Source organism: Ochotona princeps, chromosome 2 (assembly GCF_030435755.1).
Source record: "Ochotona princeps isolate mOchPri1 chromosome 2, mOchPri1.hap1, whole genome shotgun sequence".
In the NCBI taxonomy this organism is placed as follows: domain Eukaryota; kingdom Metazoa; phylum Chordata; class Mammalia; order Lagomorpha; family Ochotonidae; genus Ochotona; species Ochotona princeps.
In genome coordinates, this window is record NC_080833.1 from 10,097,311 (window position 1) to 10,113,304 (window position 15,994).

Consider the following 15,994-nt stretch of genomic DNA (forward strand, 5'->3'; position numbering starts at 1 on the left):
CAGCACCAATATGGGATCCTGGCACAAGCAATGCAAGGATTTAGCCAGTAGGCTACCATACCAAGCCCACATTTTTCTTTTTAAAGATTTATTAATTTGTGTATTTGAAAGGCAAAGTTACAAAGGAGAGACAAAGAAAAATCCTCCATCCATTGGTTTATTTGCCAAGTGCATGTAACAGGACAGGACCAGTGCAGGCTGAAGCCAGGAGCCCAGAACTCCATCCGGGTTTCCCACATGCAAGGCAGGAGCTCAAACACTGGTGCCATCCGCCACTGCCTCCCAGGGTGTGCATTAGCAGGAAGCTGGAAGGGAAATGGAGGAGCCAAGATGCACACCAGGTACCTGGTGTGAGATGCAGGCAGCTTCCTCAGCTGGGCCACAGCACCCACTCCTGGGTAAGCGTTTCAACCCCTCGGAACCTCAGTCTCGCTCTCTGTAAAGTGGACATTACAGTGGCACCAGCTGCACGGGAGGCCTGAGGATTCCCAAAGATCATCCCATGGCTGGCAGGGACTGTATCCTCATGGTAGCCAGTGTGAAAAGTTTTTTTTGCCTGAGTTCAAGGGGCTTAAGTCCTAAACCTTGGGTCTGAGTTCAAAATATGCAGAGTGTGAGGTTCAGGGAAAACTGGGCCAAATGAGGGGCCCTGACCCCCCAAAAAAGCTGGCCCAAGGGGGGCCATGCTACCCTTGGCCTGCCCTTCCTCCCGTCCCAGCCTCTCCAAGCCTCCCAGCTCCACTGTCACTCCCAGTCACATGTCCTGAGGCTACAGGAGGGCTGTGTGACCCTAGTGCAGAACCAAGTCCCCTGGCACTGTCCTTAGCTTCTGGTCTCTTGCTGAGCCCAGGAGATCCCAAGGCCCTGGCAGGGACAGCCCCCCCCCCCATTCCCCAGGCATCAGAGAGGAGCCTCAGGGCTGCTGCCTGCCGGGGAGCGGGATAAGAACCCTCAGACCTGAACCAGCACCAGGGCACCAGGCGCCACCGCCACCGCAGAGGTGGGGAGAGCAGGGCCTCCCGTTCCCCCTGCCCTGCCCCCGGCAGCCATGACTTGAGTTTCCAGGCCTGGGGCCAGGAGGCCTGTGGTCATGGTCACAGTGCCTGGGGCCTGGGCTCGTGCCAACCGTCAGCAGTCCGAGGATTGGGGTGGGCTTATTTTCAACAGAAAAGCTCTCTGAGTGGAAACATGTGTTTCCCTCTGTGGCTGTCCCCACTCCCTCTCCACCTCACCCACCCCCATTTCTCTGCTTCTCTCTCTCTGGCTCTATTTCGCCGCCCCTGCCTCTGTCTCTTTCTTTTATTCTCTTGGTCTCTATCTCCATTTATTTTGCCCCAGTTTCCAGGTGAGGTGCCCGAGTCCCCCTGAAGGTGAGGTGGGGCCTCATGTCGGCTTCAGGTATCTGAGCGGCCTGAGACTCCAGCCTCTAGTTCTCCTCCATCCTACCCCAAGCCCAGCCCCCAGCGAAGCGCCATTTTTTCCAGCTCTGCCCCCTTATGAGCACCAAATTATTCTGCCCAAGAAGACAAGTTCCAGGCCATCAGTCTGGTCCAACCAGCCTGGGAGGCTGACGCTGGAGTTGGGGTAACACGGGGTGTCCATGAGTGCCCAAGGCCACCTAGAGAGTGGTCCATGAGTGCCCAAAGCTACCCTAAGGTGAGAGCTTCTGCTGTGTCAGCTGCCCCTGGGAACCTGGAGCTCTGACCACAGTCATGGTCATGGTCAAGGCATCCTGGGTCTTCCTAGAGAAGAGAGGTCTCTTTCCTGGCCAGGTGAATGGGAGGAAGCCCCTAGGGGTCACCCAGTACTGGTGTGTGTGACAGTTCTCAGACAGCTGCCAGACTTTTGCTAGCCACATGGCTGAGGCCCCACTTCTCAATCCCCTGTGCCAAGCAGGGAGAAGCTGGGAGGGGGAGTGGCCACCAGGGGCCGGCGAAGGTCCCAGATCAGCCTCTGGGTCCATGCACCTCTGCCTACTGGCTCTCTTTGTCACTCAGGTTTGTCCTGGCCATTCAGCACTCTCCTCTTGTGGTACTCCCAAATACTCTCAGCACATTGCACGGGGAGAAAGGCCAAGGTCACCAGACTCCCCATGGAAAAGGATCTCCCCTCCAGGATAGCTCCCTGTCCTAGGAGTGGGGTAGGCTGCAGCTTTGGGGTGTCCCAGGAGGGTTCTTGCTCAAGGAGTGAAAGAGCTGAGCCCAGCTCCTTCCTACACAGCACCTCTCTTGCCTTGCTTTGTGACACCTGTCCCACTCTACCATGACAACTTCCTGTCTGGGGCACAACAAACAGTGCTGATGGTCTCCTTGAAGCAGGGACTACCTTACTGTCTCCCAGCCGCTGCCAGCGAGCCCTGCCCTTGGACACAGAGTCATCAAGCCCATAAAAGTTTCCTGAGTGCCACACTTGACGTCTCTGAGTCTGTCCCTTGGACTCACCACGGCACTATTCTGTGCGGTGGCATTCATTCATTCATTCATTTGTTCAGCCAGGTGTGCGCAGCACTGGCGGTATGCGGGGCGGGGCAGGGCAAGGAGAATCTGCAACTATTCCGCTTTGAATCCTCCTGCTGCCGCCGACTTCCTGTGTTACCTGGGACCTCAGCCGTCCCAGCTGTACAATGACATCTGTGTGTGGCTTCCCTCCATCCTTCTCCTATTGCAGGAGCTCGGGGGAGGTAGCTGGTCAGTGGAGCAATGAGTGTGAGATGTGGCCAGGACCCAAAGATGGACGGCACTGCACACCATGGAGAGGCAGCACGCCCAAGTGACTCACGCCCTACCTGCTGCCCATGCTTCCATAGACCTGAGCTGCGCTCTGTTCATCCCGCAGTCCAGAGGCCCCAGGTGGGATTGCAGGGAGGACTGCCTGCCTGCCTGCCTGGTGAGCCAGGCACAGTCCATGTTTGTGACTGTTGTCAACTGTGCGCAGGATCCTGAGCTGAGCTCCTGGGAGCCTCCCAGCACACTTGCTACCCATTTTGTAGCTAAGGAAGCGAAAGGTCAGACAGGGACTGTGATTTGAACGTGCCTAATTCTCTTCTTGGAAATCTCAGGCTGACAGAACTGTCCGTGGGCTCACAGTTTCAACCTGGGGGGGATGGGAAGTGTGGCAGAGGGACAGGGGCACTGGCTGACAATGCCACCAAGCTGCACACTCAGGCATAGTCACAGCAGGAAACCTGGAGCTGGCACTGTGGCACTATAGGTTAAGCCACCGCCTGTCATGCCTGCATCCCCAATAGGAGCGTTGGTTCAAGCCTGGGCTGCTCCACTTCCTGTCCAGCTCCCTGCAAATGTACTTGGGAAGCAGTAGAGGATGGCCCAAAGCACTTGGGTCACTGTACCTACATGGGAGATCCTGATGGAGTCCTAGGCTCATGGCTTCTTGTCTGGGTTAGGCCAGGTTGCTGGGGCCATTTGGGGACTGAGTCAGCAGGTGAAAGATCTCTCTCTATGTCACTCTGCCTTTCAATAAAATAAATCTTAAACAAAACAAAAAGTAGTAAATCTTCCGGATATTCTTGCTACAATAAAACAAGAACTAGAAAACACACGCGTGGCTCCCCGGCCTGGTTCCAAGCACTGTGCTGGGAGCTGTGGGCAGCAATAAACAAAGACCAATGCCCTGCCTTTGTGCAGCTGGCGTTCGAGAACAGCACCATCCAGAACATTCTGTGCATGTGCTGCCGATGGGTGGACACCATGTCTGCTCTGTGGCAGCGTGGCTGCCAGGCTATGGCTACTGGGCACCTGCAGTGCTGAGCAGGCACCGGGAAAATTCCTTGAACTTGCTTGCACTGTAACTCACATAGATCTCCACAGCCATGGATAGTCAGGGCCCACCCAACTGGGCAGGATTATTCTAGAAGGTCAGCCCCATGCAAATGGGCAGAGGGGGTCAGAAGCCAGGTTCGAGCCACTTAGCTTGGTCTGGCTAAGCTTGGAGAGCCTGTGCTGCCGCAGTTCTGGCCCTTGGTCCGGGCTCAGCACTCATCTCCCCTGAGCCCACTCATGTTCATGGTGGCATCTAAGGGGGTGGGGACAGGAGTGTGCTGCACAAAGGTCAAAGGTGAGATCCAGCTCTTCCTGGCTCAAGACTCCCAGCCTGGGGCCAGCATTACAGCATAATGTGTTTAGCCATTTTCTGCAGTGAAGCTAGCTTGAGTCCCAGCTGTTCCACTTTTCATCCAGCTCCCTGCTGAGGCACCTGGGAAAGCAGCAAAGAATGACCCAAGTGGTTGGACCTCTGTACCCACAAGACCCAGAAGAAACTCCAGGCTCCAGATTTTGGCTTGGTCTATCCCTGGCTTTTGTGGCAATTTAGGGAGTAAAACAGCAGATGGAAGATCTCTAACTCTCTCTTCCTCCAACTTCACCTTTCAAATAAATATATACCTTTTTTTGTTGTTGTTTTTGCTCCCAACCTGGAAGAGGGTTTGAATATTGAATGCCATCTTACCTGCACTTGGCCTCCTGAGTTGGGACGATGAACTTTGAAAGCTAACAACCTGAAAGATAGCCCATTTGGGCACCTGGCCACCAGCGGGCACTGTCCTCTAGTGAGCAAAGAAGGTTGGGAGGTCACCCCAGGACCCTTACTCTGGGGTTCCTTGGCTGGAGGTTCTGGCCCCAGCTGGTGGGCAGTGGGAGCCAGTGGCTCTGCCCCGTACTCCACCCTGCACACCAGCCGGGTCCAGCAGGCGGAGGAAGGAAGCGAAGGCAGGCCAGGGCCAGCGGACACAGGGTGGGGGTGACGCAGGCCTCAGGAATTTGAAAACAAACATTTAGCCAGGGAAGGAAGAGGCTGTTGCTGGCCTCTGAGCCAGGGCGGACCTGGATGCCTCCCGCCCCTAGGCGGGGGTGAATCCCAGCCCATGACCGTGGCCCCTGGCTGGACACAGTGCCTGGGGAGTTTCCACTCCACAGGTGAGATACAAGGGCCACAGGAGATACGGGGGTGCCCGGACTTGGCTAGAACCCTGAGCGTCCTGGCTTGGGGTAGGGATTGTGGGAGGAGGGAGAACAAGCAGGAGGAGGGGGAGGGAGGCCAGGCAGCCTCATCTGAGTCTCCCCGTACATCCAGGTGCTCCAGGAACTCGAGGCAGAGTCCTCCGCTGCTTGGCTTAGGAGAGCAGGAGAGGAAGCACAATGGAAGATAACCTTGGGAGAAGCCCAAGGGTTGGGGACCCTCTGCTGAGGAAGTCAGAGAAGGCTTGCTGGAGGAGGTGGAACCTGAATTAAGCCCCGAAGGCACATCCATCTGACAGAGTAGAACAAAATCTTATTTAGGAACAGCGCCCATCTGCTACTTAATCTCCAAGTACCTGCAACAGATAGTGCCAGGCTGGGCCAAAACTGAAGGCTGGCACCTTAATCCGGATCTCCCTCGTGACTGGTGGGGACCTAGTCACTTGTACCATTGCTGTTGCCTGCCAGGGTCTACACAAGCAGGAAGCAGGACTCAGCAACCAGAGGCCATATTGCACCACCCAGGGGTGGCTAAGAGCTGGGCATCTGAGCCACTAGGCTGAAGACCCACCCACCCCCAACTCCCAGAGCCGACACCCAGTGAGTGAAGGAACAAATGAACAGCTAGCACTATGGCGGGATGGGGAAGAGACGAAGGGCCGATTGAGCAAGGTGGAGTCTGATGTCTCCCGGCACCCCAAGGTGCAAGCTTCTGGTCCCCATAGGAGCCAACCAGCCCCGGGTTCAAGTCCTAACACCTCCACTTCCCAGCTGTGCAACTCTGGGCAAGTGACATACCTCACTGGGCCTCCAGCCCCTTCTCCGTGTGGTGCAGGCCAACCAGCATGCTGCCTGCCCCTTGGGGGCACATGGTGACACCTCCAATGTCTTCATTGCAATGATTCACTCACTTCCACCTTCGTTCACTCACTCACTTATTCACTCACTGATTCACCCCATCACTACCTCACCTTCTCGCCCGTCATTCCTGGAACAATCCCCGTTTCCCAGGCCTGTCCGGCGCCTGCCCAATGAGGAGGGGCTGTGCAGAGCAGGGGCTCTAGCATGCTAAGACCAGAACCAGGGCGTGGGTACCGAGCCTCTCCTCAGGCTGCCTGGCTGGAGGCCAGCACCCAGAGGTGTCCGCCTGGAGACAGCCTGGCCTCCCCACCTGTGGGCACCAGGCTGATGTCCTCGGTGGGGCAGCTGCACCCACTCTCCTCTTAGGCAGACTAGGTGCCCCCAAGTTCTGACCTGTGCCCCACTCATGCCAGGAACCCCAGATGTGATATCGAGCCAGGAGCCCAGGTGGGCTCATTTCCCTGGTGGATGGTGGGAGCTGTGGCATATAATGATGGCATGCTGACTAATGCTGGATGTGGCAGAAGGATTCCACAACTTCCTCCTTCCCACAATCTTAGGAGAACAGGTCATGCAAGGGCAGCAGCGGCGGGCACTGTGCTGGGCACCTGGCAGGCTCTGAATGGCCTGGGCATGACATGGGGGGAGACAGTGTGCACCTTGCTTATGGGTAAGCCATGGCTCAGAGAGGCCAAGGCCCTTGCTCGATGCCACACAGTGTGCGCCCAGAATTAAAACCCAGATCTTGAGGTACCTGGCCCTACCCCCAGGGACCAGCAAGGTTGGCACCTGTGGAAGTGAACAGAGGCTGGGCTGGCGGTGAGCTGATGTTTAGGTAACAGGGTGGGGAGGTCAAGAAAGGGGAGGGGACAGTGGGTGAGGCAGGGCCAGATGCCAGGCTGGAGCTGTGGTATAGGGCAGGTAGCGGGAGCCCAGCCAGGTGCCAGCCCTGGGAGTGGCAGGCTCGACAGGACGAGCCACCTGTGGGACACCAGCCCCAGTCCGCCACCGCCGACTCAGCAGTGCTGCTGGTCTGTTCCTGGAAAATGCCAGGGTGGCGGGGCGAGAGGGAGGGAGGCACCTGTTTGGGAAAAGGAGATCAGTGACCCCTAAACCCTGTCCTGCAGCCCATGCTCAGCACCTGCAGGTGCTGGCCCCCAAGCAGTCCAGGAATCCCTCCTGTGTGTGTCCAGATCCGAGTCACCAGGGTGACACAGGAACCAGAGAGCACTGAGGGCAAGGGGAGGAGGGGTCTCATGTGACCAGGGCCGCCATTCCAGGCTCGGTCCAACAGCACACCCACATGCGACACACATTCTGCCCCCTTACTTCCTGCCTGGGCAGAGGAACCTCCAGCTGATACTTTCTTGGGGACATCTCAGCACCCTTCTGCCATGGGGCACTGCTTTCCCAAGACCTCCGTGGGATTGGGCCTGAGGCAGCCACTGCTACAGGGGTCAGGGAAAGAAGCTGCATTGCGGAGTGGCCTCATCCAGTCCTGGGGCGCTGGGCAGGGCCTCGTCACGCCTGGGATGGGTGACAGGATCAGGGGCCCTGTTCCCACGGATTGCGTCACCTCCACACCCAAGCGGACGTGAATAGAGACCAGGGGACAGGAGCATGTTGGGGGGTGCAGCAAGCAGAATGCCCACACCCCAGCAGGGGAGAAGCCACAGGCCTGCCCATACTGGCATTTCCTCCTCTGAGCCTTAGACAGGGCCCCCCGCTGGCACAGTGGCGTGCTGGAAGGTGGCCCACCATGGACTCCAATGCGCCAGCGAGATCTGCCTCTTACTTGCTGTGTGACCTCAGGCAAGCCACGACCCCCTCTGAACCTCAGTTTCTTCCTTTGTAAAACTTGGATGATGCAAGCAGAACGAGTACAGGTTCTGCTCAGTGGCTCTCATGCCAAGGATTCAATCAAGATCTTGCCCTAAAGGACCAGAACATCCCAGAGTCCAGAGCCTTTAAGGGCAGGTATCCTTTGACCTTACCAAAGCAAGAAGCTATGATAGGGGCTGGGCACATGCACCTATCTCCAGGGTCTGTGGGTTCCCTTGCCACCAGCATGGCCCCAGCTCCGTGCTGCTGCCAAGCGAGCATAGCTAAGCAGGAGGGATCTGGACCCTGCAGAGCCTGACTCCCAGGTCTCCTCCACCGCAGCCCTGGGGTTTGGTGCCCCCTGGTGGCTAGGTTGGGAAGGACAGCGCTCCCACTAGTGGAAACCCATTGACAAACCACAAACACCAGGGAAAGATAAGATAGCGCGGTGGCTGTGATACTCATCAGGTAACCGCCAAGTACTTTCCCCGTCAGTCACAGGCCACAGAGCATGGGGATTTCATTTCAGTCCTGACTCCGCTTCGCAATGGTTACGAAATCTTGAGCCACTCCCATCTCACTTCTCTGAGCCCTGGTTGTAGAATGGCGCCACAAAAAGAAGGTTGCTGGAAGAGTTAGGCGGCTGGTGCCTGGCATCTAGGTGGAAGCGAAGATGATGGGACACGGTCATCAGTACATAAAGCCTTGTCCGGTGTGCCCACAAGATCACCTCCCCCTTACCAAGGGCTTTTTGCAGTTTCAGGTGTCACACCTTTAATCTGCATTGGTATTCCCATTTATCAGACAGGCAAGTTGAGGCCCAGGCAGGGCAGCCTCACCCACAGCCCAACAATGGCCAGGCCCTTGGCCCTACTACACTGGCACCAGGTGGTTCTCAGAAGGGGAGAGGGGGGCCCAGCCGCGTGGGGCCTAGCAGCTAAAGTCCTCGCCCTGAACGCACTGGGATCCCATATGGGCGCCAGTTCTAATCCCGGTGGCCCTGCTTCCCATCCAGCTCCCTGTTTGTGGCCTGGGAAAGCAGTTGAGGACGACCCAAAGCTTTGGGACCCTGCACCCGCGTGGGAGACCTGGAGGAGGTTCCAGGTTCCTGGCTTCGGATTGGCGAAGCACCGGCCGTTGCGGCTCACTTGGGGAGTGAATCATCGGACAGAAGATCTTCCTCTCTGTCTCTCCTCCTCTATGTATATCTGCCTTTCCAATAAAAATAAATAAATCTTAAAAAAAAAAAGGGTGGGGAGAGAGAAGGAATTGAGGAGGAGATCCGAGAGAAGGCTCAGGAGTCACACAGAGCTGGGTTCAAGTTCACCCAGGGCCACCTGTCCACAATGTTTGGTGAGTTCCTCTGAAAGTGTTCAGTGTGAAGGTGACTGTGGTCCTGAAAGTCTGGAATCTCCACAGAAACAACTGCACTCGGGCCCTGCTCAGTGGCCCAGCAGCTGAAGTCCTCGCCTTGAACGCACCAGGATCCCATATAGACGCTTGTTCTAATCCCAGCAGCTCCGCTTCCCATCCAGCTCCCTGCTTGTGGCCTGGGAAGGCAGTGGAGGATGGTCCAAAGCCTTGGGACCCTGCACCCACATGGGAGACCTGGAGGAAGTTCCTGGATCCTGGCTTCGGATCGGCGCAACATCAGCCGTTGCGGAGTGAATCATTGGACCGAAGGTCTTCCTCTCTGTCTCTCCTCCTTTCTGTATTTCTGACTTTGCAACAAAAATAAATAAATCTTTAAAAAAAAAACAACAACAAAAAAAAAGAAAGGAAGAAACACCTGCACCATGTTATGAGAAAACTCTGCTTCTTGCAACACCAGAAAGCAAACAGCTAAGCAGGATCTCAGAGTGTTACAGGAAAGACAGCTACCTTCAAGGCATGCTGTTTTACTACTGTCTGCATTGAAGTGATAGGATTGGAATCCCAAGCCTATACATTGTAAATTTTTATTGTCTGCTTTCTGCGCTGCATCCTGAAAAAAGCCCCTCATCGCGTCACATAACTGTGGATTCTCACATAGATACTTGCTATAAAAACCTCACATTAATTTCTTGTTTGTGGCAAGAAGTGGCCGTCCAACTGAACAGTAAAATCATTTCACTCGCCTTGGAATCTCGCTCTATTTTTTTTGAACCTCAGCATTGTCATCTGTGCCAGGCATAGCATTGGCACCAAGGTTAAAGTCTTGCGAAGACTGGCAGGGACCTCACAGTAAAGCTGGCCCCCTGAATGAATAAGCAAGGACTCCCATGTGCACCTATGGGAGGGCAACCAGGGAGGGTCTCTCGAGGAGGTGGTCTTTGATGGAAACCTGAGTACCTACAAGCAACCAGACGTGGAGATTAGATGAGAGAACTTCCAGAGCAGCGGAAGCGTTGGGCTTGCAAAGTACTTAGAGTCTGGATGCCAAGGCCACAAGGCTGCTGCCTTCCCAGGGCCGGCATCCCCATCTGCAAAGGAGGATCAGTAGCATCTAAGAAGGTTCTGGAACTCCAGAGCCTGGTCGCTGGCTAGAGAAAGGTCCTGGAAGCCTGAGTCAAGGTGGGAGGATGCCTCCAACAAGCCAAGGAACACAACCCAGATCTCCCATGTGGGGGGCAGAGACCCAAGGGCATGGCTGCCCCCCACCGGATGTGCGTGAGCAGGAAGCTGGACCACAAGTGCAGTACTTGGGACTTGAACCAGGAACTGTGACGGGCATACAAGCAGGGGTGTGCCCTCTCAGCCCAACGCCTGCCCCTGTACTTCCTGTCCCTGGTGCCCTGCAGAACTCAGTTGCTGTGGGGATCTTGGGGGTGTCAATAGCCATGGGTCTGGCAGGCACCTGAGCAACATGGACCCTGACTCTGACCCACCCCCTTCAGGGTTGAACTGTGAGGTTCCAACACGCTTGATGACCCAACAGCCTTCATTGCAAGAGAGAGTGGTTTTGCCATCACCCAGGGCCCACTCCGGGGAGGGTCTGGCCTTCTGGCCCCTGGCTTGGCTCAGCTACAGTCAGAAGGTGATTCTTGGGGCCAGCAGATTATAACGCCCGTGTCGTGTCCCCGATTGGAATGCTGGTTTGAGCCCTGGCGGCTCTACATCCGATCCAGCTCCCTACACCTGGAAAGCAGCAGAGAAAGGCTCACTCCTTGAGTCCCTGCCACCACGTGGGAGGCCCAGATGGAATTCCTGGCTCCCCGCTTCAGCCCCGGGGCCAGCCCCAGCTGTTGCAGACATCTGAGGAGTGAAGCAGCAATGGAAGAGCTCTTTCTGTCTGTCTTTCAAATGGATGAAAATACATAAGCATTTTAATTTTTAAAAGCCCAGAAAAAAAAGTAAAAGGCGGGAAAGGTCCCAGGGCTCCCATGCAAGGATGGGCAGGACCTTGTCTCTCCCAGACACAAAGGCTTCCCAGAAAATAGACAGCTCCTGGGTCACAGCTCAGTTAGATCCTATCTGGCCATCTCAGCTCCACCTCGGCTTTCAGGATGCAGGCACCACCACAGCATTGCTTCCAGGCAGCCCACCTGGATTCTAATGAGATTTGCCAGCTATTTTGCCCTCATGGTGCCACTGTGAGCTTATCTCACTTAGTGAAAACACACTACTCTTTTCTTTTTTGTCTTTCTCCAGTGTGGATCACACAGGTTGGCGGGTTGCGGATCCACGGGGGAGGGGAGGGTGGCAGCAGGTGAGTGAGATGAATGTTTCTGTTTTCCCTCTCATGCTCATGGTTGGATGATGTCAGACAACGGCAGCACTCGGGACGGAGATGGCTGTTCACGTCACCCTAAGACCCTGATGAGGTTGTCCATGTCTATCCCTGTGTGCCCACAGGCCTAGGTCCTTGTTGTAGAGCCTAGCCTGCAGCAGCATTCACCCTGTCCTGCTTTCCAGTCTTTGAAAAGGTACTGCAAGTCTTCTGTTGGCATAGATGAACCAGCTCTTGGGCCCAGTGTGGTAGCCTAGTGGCTGAAGTCTTCTCCTTACATGCCCGGGATCCCATATGGGCGCTGGTTCTAACCCTGGCAGCTCCACTTCCCATCCAGTTTCCTGCTTGTGGCCTGGGAAAGCAGTCGAGGACAGCCCAAAGCCGTGGGACTCTGCATCCACATGGGAGACCCGGAGGAGGTTCCTGGCTCCTGACTTCAGATCGGCTCAATTCCAGCCATTGTGGTCACTTGGGGAATGAACCAGTAGATGGAAGATCTTTCTCTCTATCTCTCCTTCACTCTGTAAATCTGACTTTCCAATAAAAATTAAATAAATCTGGGCCCGGCGGCGTGGCCTAGCAGCTAAAGTCCTCGCCTTGAACGCCCCGGGATCCCATATGGGTGCCGGTTCTAATCCCGGCAGCTCCACTTCCCATCCAGCTCCCTGCTTGTGGCCTGGGAAGGCAGTGGAGGACGGCCCAATGCATTGGGATCCTGCACCCGTGTGGGAGACCCGGAAGAGGTTCCTGGTTCCTAGCTTCGGATCGGCGCGCACCGGCCCGTTGTGGCTCACCTGGGGAGTGAATCATCGGACGGAAGATCTTCCTCTCTGTGTCTCTCCTCCTCTCTGTATATCTGACTTTGTAATAAAAATAAATCTTACCAAAAAAAATTAAATAAATCTTAAAAAAAAAAAAGAGAAGCTGGATGTCTTTCCTGTGTATCTTGGTACACCCTCTGTTCTTATATGGGAGTCAGCAACTGACATGGCCCAAAATACACGAACCCTTTTGAAGTGTTTATTTATTTATTATTTATCTGAAAGGTAGAGCATCAGATATGAGAGGGGGAGAAACAGAGACAGACAGACCAAGAAATTTTTCATCCACTGGCTTACACCCTCAATGGCCACAGCAGCCAGGGTTGGACCAGGCCCAAAAGCCAGTGGAACTCAGGGGCCCAAATACTTGGTCCATCCTCCATCTCACAGGGACATTAGCAGGAAGCTAGATCAGAAGTAGAACAGCCAGGACCTGAACTATTGCTCTGATACGGGCGCCAGCATTACAGGTGGCAGCTTAACCCACTCCATCACAACACTGGCCCCAAGAACATACCTTCAGTGCACAGCTTGCAGGATCAAGTGCGGCAGTCTCCCCTCCCCTGCTTGCTACCCCTTGTCAGGGTGGTCCACCCTGGCTCTCCCGTGTGGTTTCATGCCAACGCTGTTGTGCAACAAGCCCTCTCGTGTGCCTGGCTCCTGTCTCACTGTGAGTACATCTGCCCAAGGGGGTCCCTCATTACACTCTGGTGGTACGCTGCATGAAGACACCACGGTTCCCATGCCATCACGGACGTGTAGCAGGGAGCCTGGCACTTTAGCTGTCTGGGGATGATACTGCTCAGAGCATGCTGGCTCCTGTATTTAGGGGCACGTGAAAACAGGTCTCCATTTCTGTGGGGCTGGCACTGCTGGGGCACAGTAGGGCACTTGGCTCAGCAGGTGCAGTCCGTGCCTGCACTCCACGTACTGCCAGCTCCAGGGACTGCGGGATCCCCTGCACGTCACGGGCTATGCGCTGCCTCTCCAGGGGCTGGGGTCACTCCTTCTCCAAGAGGACAGAAAAGGAGGAAAAGGCAGAGGGTCAGAAATATGGAAAGACAGTCAGAAAAAGACAGAAGACAGGGAGGCAGGGAGAACTGAATGAGAAGGAACAATTGAAGAAGCTTTTTTCTTAACAGAATCTTCTCTGTAACAGGAGTCTGGAGACCAGAGAGAGTGAGGGGAGGGGTTCTGGAGCAGGCGAAGGCGGTGGCTTGGAGTCTGGCCGGGCAGACAGCCCCCGGGGCCAAAACCCCTATCCCAGACATCCCGCCCCCACTTCAGGCCCTGCCCAATACCGCCCCCCACACCTTCTGCCTTCTCCTCCTGCCCAGCAAGCAGGGACAGGACCCTGGGGCTTTGGCCAAGGCCAGATACCAGGGCACGGCCTGCTGAGCAGAGGTAGGCATCACTGAGTGAGAAACTCCCTCCGCGAGGCCTGCCTGGAGTCTCCCCAGAGCAGGTGCCAGGAGGGGAATGGACCCAGGAGCCCTTGGGCAGCCCTGGTGTCCTGTCCAGCCCCCGAGGGTCCAGCAGGTGTCTCAAAGCCAGCTGTCACCCAGGACGCAGATGAGCCAAGGCAGGTTGAATGCAGGCGAGCTGGCTGCCTGTCCTCCCTATGCAGGCACCAGACGAGGCACACAGAGCCTGGGTCTTTACTTACCTGAGTCCTCACCAAGGCCCCACGCTCGGGCTGTATGGCTTTGGCATAAGAACAGCCACCCCTCTGAGTGACTTCATAGGCACTCTGCACTGTGCCACCCAATGCAAAGCTTTTCTCCCAGTGGCTCCCAGAAGTTGGTGCTGTTATTGCCATGCCCATTTTGCAGGTAGGGTGACTGAGGTCTGGAATCTTGCCCAAGCTCCCGTGGTGCATCGGCTTCCTGTCTCTGGTGACTGAGCGTGCCTAGGAACAGTGACATCACAGGACAATGAACACACCTAGCACCCAGATCTTGACTGAGTCTAGCACCATGGTTGCAGAAATTCAGCAAAACTGAGCCCTGTCTCGTGGTACCTGGAAGCAAGGAAATGCTGCCAGATCAAGGGACATGGAGGGGCAGGCCAAGAGGCAGCAGGCAATGTAGAGTTCCCAGTGACAAGAGCTGGAACCATCAGAACAACCAGAACACAAGACAAGAACCCCTAGTGCATATACAGCAGATATGAACTAGTCACCTATGAGACACAAATGACCAAGTCAGGGCCCGGCGCAGTGGCCTAGCAGCTAAAGTCCTCGCCTTGAATGCGCCAGGATCCCATATGGTCACTGGTTCTAGTCCTGGCAGCCCTGCTTCCCACCCAACTCCCTGCTTGTTGCCTGGGAAGGCAGTTGAGGACAGCCCAAAGCCTTGGGACCCTGCACCCATGTGGGAGACACAGAAGAGGAACTGGGCTTCTGGCTTCAGATTGGCGCAGCACCGGACATTGCGGTCACTTGGAGAGTGAACCATCGGATGGAAGATATTTCTCTCTGTCTTTCCTCCTCTCTGTATATCTGACTTTGCAACAAAAATAAATAAATCTTAAAAGGAAAAAAAAAATGACCAAGTCAGAGAAGGGGCAGAGTAGGCTCTACCCCTCGTCGGAGCTGCTACTCCCCAAGAACACAGTGGCACAGGGAGGAGCAGCCCTTCCCTCCCCCAGTAACCCAGTGGCCGGGGGCCAGCATCCTGAGCACCGGTTCCAGCCCTGGCTGCTCTGCTTCCCATGCGGCTCCTGCTAATGCCCCAGTGGTTGGGTCCCTGCCCCCATGTGGGAGACCTGGAAGAAGTTCTTGGCTCCTGGCTTTGGCCTGGCTCAACTCTGTCCATGGCAGCCAACTGCGGTGTGAGTCAGAACCTGGAAGATCTCTCTGTAACTCTGCCTTTCAAATGAATAAATAAATCTTTGAAAAACAAAAAACCACAATAACCCTCTGGTGACAGGTCCTGTGGACCTCACGTGTCTGTGGTCCCAGAGCAGAAGGGCCCTGTTTTCTCCCGTGCTGTTCTTTCCCTAAGCTGTCACTCCGGTTCGGCTCATCAGGAGAAGAGCCAGCTGTGTGCCCAGACGGATGGCCAGCTTGTAGCATGCAAGCGAGAGCTCCCCCACACTGCCTCTGTCATGAAAACCCAGGTCAGTAAGACAGCGGGAGAAGACACCACAGGCCCTGGGGACAGAATAAGGTGAGCTGCTGAGCACTAACTCACACAGGGATGCTGACCGCAGGTGGGGGGAGGGGTCGGTGGCCTGGGGTGGAAGGGGGGGCGAGATTGCAGAGGAGGGAGTGGGGCCTGGAGGCGGGGCTGGACACAGGAGGTGGGGGCTTTGCCTCAGCCACCTTCCAGCCCAGCAGCATTCTTTATGAATCATTTGGACACCACAGGTGGGGGCCAGAACTCCAAGTGACTCCCACCCCTGCCTGTGGCACCCCTGCCCCCACTTGGGAAGCACCCAGATTTTTCTGTTGTCTTTGCCCCCTGACCTCCTTTTGGGGACTGAGGGGTGTTTCCTTGTTCAAGCGCTCGGTTTCCAAGGTCACCAGTCCCAGGTCTTTTCATTGCCTGGGTTCTCATGACCTTTGGCCTTCTAGCAGCTACACCTCCTTGGCAGGGGCCACCCAGCTGCACTTGGGGATCAATGGGATGTCCTGGGAGATGACTCGCCAGGCTGTCTCTGGTGATAGGGCACCTGCTTCAGGCTAGACCGGTGATAGGGCACCTGCTTCAGGCTAGACCAGTCAGCATACAGGGTTTCCTGGTCCCGGACATCAGCTTAGAGGTACCCATGTGACCAAGCTGGTCCAATTAGAGGCAGTCCCAGGA